Raw genomic sequence first — 8779 nt, 5'->3', positions numbered from 1 at the left:
TACTACTATAAAACTGTTACTACTGACTAGTTGAATGCCCGTGCGTTGCCACGTTCTAATAAATTTAGACCTAGATATAGTGATCAACTTGGTACCATGGATGATATTGTGTGCCCATGTTCTCATCCTATATGTCTCACAATGGCTTGGTTGGTTTGATTGAACGTTGTCCGATTGTTTCTCAGAAAGTGAGGCTTCGTTCCAGCTTGGTAGTCCAGGTGTTCTAGTGCTAGGTTTGGTGGCTTCAGTTTACTTGCTCAACTTGGAGTGTGGGTGTTTGCTCCCCTCTATTTTGTCCTTTTTTTTGACTTGCTCTGTAAGAGAGTTTCCTCACCACCTTGTATCCGTTTGGCCATTGGTTAGTTCTTTATTTATAATAAAATGGGACGAAAGCCTATTTAAGGAATGCCTCTATACCAGGATTTTATTTGCAAATTTAGGAAACATTGGGAGACATAAAGAATTGTTTATTGGCTTTGCTCAAATTTTTCTTAAATTTTGACACAGAGCTTATTTACAATACTCGCATTCTGGACGGCAGCCTCCCATTATTGGATATATAGATGACTGAGCCAAAAACATCATCGACCTTGTTGTGACCGCCTTGCCACTGAACACATGTCACGGTTATCGCCATGAACAATGAGAGACTGCTCATGATGCTAAAGTGCCCGAGCCTATCATGTTTGGTGCTGCAGGTGCCGAACCTGAGATGCATATTAGGGGAAGTACATGATCAAGAATAAAATGCAAGACACACAAAAAATCCATATATCAAAAGAACAAATGAAGCTACTAAACTGATTCCAAAAATCCAAAAAATACATATTCTGTGATCAAAACAATATAATTTATATTTACTAAATGAGAAACATATTATCGACACTAAACTATAGTCTAGAAGACACAACTCGAGCAATATACTCTCCATAATCATGGGCAAACAGGCAGCCAAATAAAATGATTAAGTCATTTACTGTACTGAACTCTATAAGCAGTCTCTGTAAACACAACCGTAAACCAAATCCATAAAAAAAATCCACTATAAAACATAAATCTATAGCAGGTAAAAGAGCCAGATCAGAGTAGAAGCTAACAAAATAGCCGAGGTCCCATGTAACCGTTTTTTTTTGTACTGAAGTCGTTATTCATACTGCATATATATTGGAAATCCTCAACAGAAAACACCATAACATTGAACACATTTCAATTACGGCGAGTTGCAACGAACCAGTAGAACAATGACGATAATGAAAATGACTTTATTAGTTAACAGTAAGATGGAACTACCTAGGAGCCACCACAGCGTTTTAACGTCCTGGACCGTCAGATCTGCCCATGGAGCGATCCAGATCTTCCCGCTGCTCCAATCCAGCTCGTTTCTTCAGTTTTACCGTGTTAGACTCCCGTCCTGGCCTGCCCAACTTAAAAGGGCTGCTACTACCGAAATTGATCTGGACTTCCAGTCGTTAACCGGGCCGGGAAACAGCCCAATTCACGTCCGGTGTGAGGCATGGACCTGTGCGCATCTGTTCCTATTTGTTGGGCTTCGTATGTTCATCACCAGCGTGAGAGGTTCCTGTAACTGGCGATTGATTGCCTGGCGGCGGCGTGGTGTTATTGCTTGGCTTTCGCTAATATTCAATTGATTCGCCCCTTCCGCTCCTTCTATTTGCGGTATAAAAACTTCTCCTGCGGGGAGTAGTAGGACTGGCTTTCTTACACTTGCTAGACAAAATTGATTTCGATTGACATCACAAATTTCGTGCAGGAGTGATCATACTGTACAAGGGATTTTGGGAAGTTTCCCGACCCGTGGATGCAGCTCCACCTCCACAACGCTGTTGCTATGGTGCTACTCCGATATCTATACTGTCCGCCTGTTGTTCCCAAGTTCACTCACCCTCGGTGGGTCTCTTAAACTCCAATTTCCTCTCACAATTTCGCTCACCCTCTAACCAATATCTCGTTTATTTGGTATAAACAAGATGCAGTTGTTTGCATCTTCTGATTTGTCGACATATGCTGCCAATTTCTGATTCTGAGGTGTTCCAAATTATATCGTTTCATGGTACAAGTAGACAGGGTGCTGGAAAAAAAATGAAATTACACTTTATTATGGAAGCGTGATGATTAACTCGTGAGAGGCTAATAGGCTATTGGGCTTTAGTTCCTAATCCTACCGCAAGACTTGGATTATTTTGCACCTTGCAGAGTTGATGCTTGATGGCCGATATTAAGGAACAGAGGAACTATGTGACAGGAACTATGTGACGACATATTCAGGTCTGTCACAATCTGCTGCTTACTTCTCCTTGCCTAGCACTGTCACTACTAAGTAGGTACTGAGTAGTGGTTTTGATTATTATTTGTTAATTGTTAGCACGCACTTATTAGGATGCTTCCAACCTTCTATAAGTATATGTGTGTCTTATAGCAATATAGTACTCAATTGAGTAATGACTTTTTTTTTCGGTGCTGCCTTATAACAGAGGCTATTCAGAGAAGGTTAAAAATATAATCGTTATGAAATTGGTAAGTGTGTTAAGTACATAGGTGATTCCTGAGCTTTTGCTTCTATTGTTGTTTCTTAATATATTATGCAGGTTCAGATTTGTTGTAGCAGAGAATATTTTCTGGTCTCACTATGAAATCCATGACCAGGAGGCCTTCACCTCCACAGAGTTGCTGTCGCTCCAGCCGTCATGGTGATTGTCAATGGATGAACAATGGGTGATTCGTGGGGAAATAGTGCACAAGTTTTAATGGCGAGGCTTCTGTACAGAATGCTGACCAGACATAGCTCTCATCACATTCTTTCTCTTGCCGCTGCAATCAAAGATGGTATGCCGAGGTGAAGAAGCCGAGCAGGCGTTAGCACACGCAGCGGCTCCAGAAGTTCCCTTGCCATTGTTTCCTTCGGCAAACGTGATTTAAAGATCTGACTACTCTGGCATATAGTTTCTCAGTTGCTCTAAATGATGGAGACATGTAATATCGAGATGGGATTGTTTTTAGCTATAAATTGTGAATCATCTTGTGGAAAACATAAAGCTTGGAGCCTTACTGTTAATGTCATAGTACTATTTGAAACTCCTAACTCTGAAAGCACACTGAACATCCAGATTTATTAGTAAAAAAATATTACTTTGCTAGACTCATATAAATTATTTATATACTTAGGTCTCACTACAAGTGTGCTTATTTCGAGGTCATATACACACATTATGTCAAGATAACCTTTCCATCAACCACAGTAATTGGGACATGCTACAACAAGTTAATTACGACATACATGTGAATTCCGTCAAGGAGTATGATTATGGGGTTTTAGTTTCAAGTATATTAAGAGATAATACCCACGCTTGGTTCGAATATCACGCAAAGGTTGCATCATATGTAAACGACAGTTTATTTTGAATATGCAAGGGTGACACTAAGTTCGTCATTAAAATGTTAAAAGTCAGCTTTGGATATCCAAAACACAATACCTGTAAACTATCTTTAACTTCAGTTTTATTTTTGTTCATGTTTATGCATTAGTGTGTAGCTGTAACATTAAGCGCGACTCTCAATTGTGAACCAATGTAGTCCATCTAGATTGAGGCATGTGTAATCAAAATTGGGTATCTAAATTAGCCACATTTTCTAACTTACTTTATATTTAGTTCATTAATATGGACGGGCGCCGCAACGCGCGCTATCATGTTCTAGTAATTCAGAAGATATATATTACATGTGGCTTACTGGTGCGTTGCAACCAATATGCCTTATACTTGACAAAATTCAGGTAAACCATACTCAAAATCTAAGTGAAAATCTAAAAAACAGTCATGCTCTTGATTCAATAACTGTGGTTGAACGTCAAAAGGAGTACCAACACCTAGATTGGTAGGTAGTAGCCCTCTTGCAGCTGTGTTGTATATGTTCCATTGTACTCATCACACTCCAGGTCTGTCATCCTGAAATCACATACCATGGTATGAGGATGTAATCTCACCTTCTCATACATGTTTTTACAGTCAATTAACATCTTGGAGCTCATGCTATTTATTGCTTATCTGCATTGTTCTATGCATCCAATTGTTTCCTAGCTACAACGACGATGCATAAAGGCTAAAGGCAAAATAAAGGCACCAATGTTATTTTTCAGATAGGTAAATGATTGTAAATCACTATTTTTTTGCGATGAATGATTGCATATGGCACCATGGCTCTCCAAAATAGTGGTTGGTGGCATATGGGTCATATAATGTACTCACTTCTCTTTGATAGGATATCACAATATACTACATTGGATCTATAATATGAAGTAGGACACATTCATTATTTTCCTGTCCATGTGATATAATGATACTTACATGCAACAACATGGGTAGATGCAGGCAGTGTTTCTCTAAATTTCCATATCAAGTCTAAAGCAAATTCTATTTGCAAAATAGTATGATTCTTGCTATACACAGATAGAAACCGACCACTAATCGATGGCCAGACTATAGAGTAGGAGTGCAGAGGAAAAAACAAAACAAAGTCGAGGAATAGTCGATGCTACACGTCGAGGGTTTCAGTAACGACCATCGCCATTCTATTGGCGACATAGTTTAGATAGCCGCGATGGAGCAGAGTATATGAGCTTGATATTAGGGTATATTAGCTTCAGATGTAGTGTGCACATGCGGATTTGCATTCAATACCAAAAAATTCTATCTCCTAAAAGGCACATTAGCTACACTTGAAATAGATCCAATTGTACATTATTTGTATTCCTATCAATTACGCATGGCATATTAAATTCTTAGTTTCACAAAAGTAATGCAATTTACACTATCATACATTCTCAAGAATGGCATGGATAGATCTAAGTAGTAAGAACAATAAAAGTACATGATTGTTCTTACGGGTGTGCTCATAGCATACAAATCATAGCATCTTCTTCGATTCAATGATTATTTGCAGAATATATAGAACAATCCAAACCAAAAAAAAGCCAATATCCGAATCAATTATTTTGATTAAGTGCACACATCATAATGATCTGAGTTCCAACTTGATTACTACATTGATGAACACATCATAAGTATTATTATCTTGAAGATATAGAGAAGGAATCTTACTTTTTTTTGTAGTACGCCCAAGCAACCAGCATGTGGTCCAATACTGAAATTTATGATGTCGTTGGTCCTGCCACTCCATTCCATTGTTCATCTTGCAGTAAAAATGGCATGATTAATAGAGATAAAGCTATGACATACTTTCATTCAAAGTATAAGTACTATTTCTGAATAGAAAATAGAGCACCTTGGACAAAACAAACAGCTGAACACAGCTTAAGGATCGCTCATAAGACGAAACGGAAGCAGCTCACCTGAGCTTCACAACAAGAAAAATACTGCAGCTGCCGGTGGGGGCGGACCGGATGCCAAGATACGCGCCATCCACCATGTTGCCCCCAGCAGTCAGTCACGAGCACATTGTCACGCACCTTCGCCAGGACCATGGTCCCCCGCACCAACATGCTGGCATTTTCCTGGAACTTGATCCTGGCTACCACGGTCATCTTACACTTCAAACTTAATTTTGTAGAAGGCTCTCACCTGAGGACTAAAAATAGTCAATTAGTTGCACATACATTCAGGAGGCACATTGAGTAATGAATAAAAACTTAAGGCCACAACAAAGCAACTTCCATAAGTACTTCACCAATATTACTTCATCGGAAATGTCAATAATCTTTGATTTATAAATCATACCTTCTTAGGAAGAAATGACGAGCGATATGCACCTTGGCATCGCTTGATATTCTTGTCTACAGTTTGCAAGCTCTTAAGGCTATTGAACTATTTACACAACCCAGTAGATTGGCAAAACTACAGGTATTTTAGAGAACACATGTATTAATGGCATTGAAACTTAGCATTGTCGCAGGAAATAATAGGATGTCTAGTTATAGAAAACTTTGAATTACTCTATTACACTTCCAGTAATACAAAACTGAGGAGGCACACGGAAGTAAATCGAAAAATTTCACATCATGATTGCCAAGTTCAACTTTCTGCTCCAAAAGTTTGATCGACCAAGTTCAACAAGTGAGTGCCAAATATTTTTATGCTACTCCATCTATGCAAGTGATCGGATAAAATATATCTGATGCTAGTAAGTACTATTCAGGAATGCAGTTCAAAGATTTGAAGAAAATGCATGGATTTTGGCATTGCATCCTTATCCTCTATCACAAAGAGCTCTTCACCTATCCTGCAATCGAATAAAAAATGACCATTCCAATGCAACTGAATATGCAATGTGAGGTTGTGAAGAACCAAACAATTAGCAAAGGGCAATGCATCGAGTGATCAGAGAGTGAGCTGCTATTCAGTCAATTGCGCTGATCGCAATTGATGGAGAAAATCAAGTTAAAAAATGCAAAACAGGGAGAGCACATCATGTACTTCCACTAATCTGCATGTGCAGGTTCAGTACCTACAACACCAAACTTATAGGCTCGGGCACTTCAGCATCATGAGTAGTCCCTCCGTGGTTGATGGTGACAACCACGACACGTGTTGGATGGCAAGGCGGTCACAACAAGGTTGACAATGTCTTTGCCTCAGTGATCCATATCCAATAATGGCAGGCTGCCATCCAAAATGTGAACTGTAAATAAGCTCTAGATCAGAATTTAAAACAATTCGAGCAAAGAAGATAAACGATTCGTTATGTCTCATATCTCTGCTAAACTTGCAAATATAACTGTTCTACAGAGGCATTCCTCGAAAAATGGTCTCGAGATGGAACATACAGGCTAAGGAATGCACCTTTTGAAGATGAGTTCAGAGGTACCTGTTGTACTTCATCCTCTATGACTCTTTGGATCCATCGTCATAATCATAAAATTGAGGAAATATATAATTAAGCATGCAGGAATCAGCTAGAGGGAGGTTCATGGAACCCACTGCAAAATCACAAAATACACTTGGTAGTGTCATAATGTCATCTACACTCTGTAATGGAACGACCAAGCAAAGCAATCACAGAATAAAGTTGCTCCGTATCATCTAAACTTGGCCACAGTTTCAGGCTTGCAACTTCACCCAAAACACTTCTAATTAATTTGTGAGGAAGAATCACTCATTGTATCACTCACGCATCATAGCAAGTAGTAGCGCTGGTTCTAGTTGATTGCTTCCGTTCAGTTATTGATACAAGAATCTAACTACATACTCGCAGAAAACAACAGTTTTGCTGAAGATGGCTACATTCTTTTACAGAAAACAGCAATCCATTTTGGACAATAAAAAAATTGCTGCAGACAATTCCAATTCATATGATGCTGAATGGCTTTACCAATTGTAATGGTCACTGATGGGTTAAAAGCACATAGGCACTCCCCATACCACAGGTATAATGTCCTAAATACATTTGGAACATGCGCTTTACAACAAAAGGCAGGTAGGAGTATCAGGGAATTAAGGTGCACGCGAGGAAAGGGGCAATTTAGCAATCTATGAACCATAACAATGACAGCTCGCGTGGGTAGTTTAGCAATCAATGAATCAAAACAGCCAGATCAAGTGGGTAATTCAGAAATCCGTGAATTAGAATGACGAGAGTTCACGTTGCTACACGTGATCCAAGAATATCTCAAAATTCCAAACTCAGACAACTACCTCATGGCTGCGCACAAATGCAGATCCACCACTCTAAACACTGATTTCGTATCGGCCCTTCCTCTCCATCGCCATATCCTGGAACAATCAAATCATAGCAGAATCCAATCAGATCGAAAGAAAAGATGGAAAGGGGTGCTCGTGCTAAAAAAATGCAAGCTTTCGGATGGGGGCCAGATTAGACAACAACCTTGGTGAAGGGCCTCGGCCTTGTTCATGCTTGTGGTCGTCATCGGCGCCACGCCAGCGCTGACCTTCACCAGTACAGGCAGGTTGGGCACCGCGCTCCAGCCAGATCAAAATCACACGACAAGGATAAGCAGGCCGGCCAACATCAGGGTCGCCACCCGCGGCAGGGGCGAGCTCGGCCGGGGTCATGGAAACGCCCCCACGACCTCAGAGCCACCAGCGCCATCTCTTCCCCCTCCTTTACTCTGCAATGGCTGTCCCCGGTGGAAAATTGAAGGTGTGGCTCATGGGAACGGATCGCACGCGTTGTCCGTGCGGCTCGCCAGGATCGCCATGGGTTCGCTCCTCCCCGTCAACACGGATGCATGTGATGTGTCGTGGGATCGTGGGTCCGAAGAGCGGTTTCCCCCGATTTTCTCCCGATTTCTTCGAAGAGCGGTTTTGCGACTGACCGAAGTGGGCGACGTACCATCGGACACCACCGCTTGAGCTTTAATATAGTAGAGATAAACTCTTGCGAGCAAGTCTGTTTCCAGGTGCAGCTGAATTGACAACTCCGCTGTTAAGGCTTTCAAGTATTCTTTGTCTCCCCTTGTGTCGAATAATTAAATTGGGTTTTACTTCCCGCGAAGACTGTTGCGATCCCCTATACTTGTGGGTCATCAATAGACACTTGGTAGAACTTGCTCCTACTTATGAAATTGCTGTTGCTTCTTTAGTACACGCGTTAGAAGCTAGATTTGTTAATCTCAATCCTGTAATTCAACATATGTTTCTTACACTTAGTGATATGGAAGAAGGAGAAAAGAAAGATTTTGTATTAGAAACCCTTCTTAAAGAATTTGGGGGAATAGCAAGAGAAGCAGAAAAGTCTTCACTAAATATAATATGCTAGGCTCTTATACCAATTTTGCCAGTACCCTTGA

General features: G+C 40.4%; 1 long non-coding RNA gene across 6 annotated transcripts; it reads right to left on the bottom strand.

Annotated features, from left to right (window-relative positions):
- Positions 1 to 3685: 3685 nt before the first annotated feature.
- On the bottom strand, positions 3686 to 8230 carry LOC124682522. 6 transcript variants are annotated; one of them, XR_006996316.1, is made up of 5 exons: positions 7855 to 8230; positions 7665 to 7742; positions 5366 to 6949; positions 5115 to 5205; positions 3686 to 3962 (listed from the first exon to the last, which is right to left on the bottom strand). It is a non-coding gene; the product is annotated as an uncharacterized LOC124682522 (long non-coding RNA). The 6 variants fall into 6 exon arrangements; XR_006996317.1 differs by having other exon boundaries at positions 5115 to 5601; positions 5751 to 6949; XR_006996313.1 differs by having other exon boundaries at positions 5115 to 5594; positions 5751 to 6949.
- Positions 8231 to 8779: the final 549 nt, after the last annotated feature.

This window comes from Lolium rigidum, chromosome 1, assembly GCF_022539505.1.
Source record: "Lolium rigidum isolate FL_2022 chromosome 1, APGP_CSIRO_Lrig_0.1, whole genome shotgun sequence".
Lineage (NCBI taxonomy): Eukaryota > Viridiplantae > Streptophyta > Magnoliopsida > Poales > Poaceae > Lolium > Lolium rigidum.
This window is presented reverse-complemented; position numbering and strand designations above follow the sequence as displayed.